Below are 1,924 nucleotides of genomic sequence, written 5' to 3' on the forward strand. Positions count from 1 at the left end.
CGAGCTGCAGGGCCACATCAAACCGCCGGGCAGAGTGGACCGGGTCGACCCAGTCTAAGTTTAACACTTTCTAAACATAATTATTCCATTATTGAACTACTGCTCACAGTGGGAAGCTAATTTGAATGGTTTTTCCCATTTGGTCGACTATGATAGAACGTGAACATGGCATGAGTCATAGTTTGTCATGATACACTTTGAACAGATTGGAACGACTGGGCTGAATATTTTGTGGGCTAATTTACTTATATACAACTTCACTGCAATGCTAATTTGGAGATTTTATCTAACCTCTCCCCCCCAAAAAAAACCTGATTGTGGTTTATTTATTGTCCCATAGGCAAACTAACAGCACTTTAAAGCACATACACTTCTGAATCTGGTATGTGTTTCTACTGAAATGGCAGTTTATAAAACTTCCACCTTAAAAAAAAAAGTCCCGTAGATTGTACTGAGTGAACTGGACATGGCGCCGCCCGTCACCCTTGCTGCCAATTGAAAAGTTCTTGAGCCCGTTGGCAAGTGTCTTCATTTTGACGAGTGCCCGGCTGGGGCCAGTCACAGAAGGAAGGCAGCATTAATAGAGAACCCAAACAAATCTCCCATCAACCAGAGTTGGCTTCTCAGCGGGTGTGTCACTGAGTGGGGAGAAACTGTTAGACAGGCGAAGATGTCGGTGGTCAACCATCGGCTCCGGGTTAGCCAGCAAGGGAGCACAGGAGAGGGAGAGGAATGAGCCATTGCTAATGGCTAAGCAAAAGAAGCTAACAACACTATATGGGCTTGAGTATGAATAGCGTAGTTTAAATGCAATCCAGGCAATTAGCCGCTAATTTAAACCATAAAACAAAGTTGTGTGACACTAGCCTAGCGTCTGTGACAACGAAGCACCGGAAGTGAGACAATCGGCTTACTGTAAACATCATAACAAGTGTAAATTAGCTTGCAATACACTGGGGGAAACACTGTTATTTGGGTGAAACTTTTCCAGAGCCTATAAAAGCGTGCCATCATCCCAATGCAATGCATTTTGCAACTTTTACAACTTTTTTTTTGCTTTTTTTCGTGTGCTGGCCATGCAAATGAATGGGCAACACATTCTCACTCCCATCCCGTAAAATACGGACGCTTGGTCAAGTGCCTTTGTCGTTTGTTATCGACGTTAAAAGTCTCCTTTAGCGTCTTATCTAAATGCACTTGGTCGGGACTGTTGGACTATTTTGACGTGGCAATGCCCCGAAAGATCGCAATCAGGTGGGCTGTTCTCCGACTTGCTCTTCCGTCGGGATAAGGACCACGAGGCGCCGGACATACCGATGCAGTATGGTACTCGATTCGGGCTGTCTGGCACCAGGTTTTGGACTTATCACCGAAATGCTGGAACTTGGAGAGACCTTCACGTGAACATCCCGGACGACACTTCTGGAATCAGGATTCACACCCATGACTCTTGCAAGCCTGAATTGCCCTCTCAATGCGTTTTGGTTGCAGAGCCAAACTATGTCTCCAACAGAAACATTCCTTCGCCACTTACTGCGAATGAACAGGTCCGGACCAGCAAGTTGGCTCCAGGACTTCCAGAAGTTGTTGACTATAGCTTGTACTTCTTTGAGTCTCTTACTCAAAGAAGTACAAGCTAAGAAGTACTGGATGCGCCCTTCTCGACTTTGGACTCTGGCGTTGATGGGCCTGTCATTGGCAAGATTGGCAGCTAGCTGGAGTACTGTCAGAAACTCCGCCAGAAAAGGTCGCGGGTGGGCTTACATTTCGCTTACAAAGCGACTTTAGGAAAGGTGTCACGCGGGAGACAAACCCCGGGCTCCTAAGTGAAAGTCCTGTGTTGACTGTTGGAATTTCCCAGTTACAGACAGACAGACATACAGACTCGAACGGTAGCACTTTAAAGAAAAAGTGTGAATGTGTA

The sequence above is a fragment of the Etheostoma spectabile genome, chromosome 13 (assembly GCF_008692095.1).
Source record: "Etheostoma spectabile isolate EspeVRDwgs_2016 chromosome 13, UIUC_Espe_1.0, whole genome shotgun sequence".
NCBI lineage: Eukaryota > Metazoa > Chordata > Actinopteri > Perciformes > Percidae > Etheostoma > Etheostoma spectabile.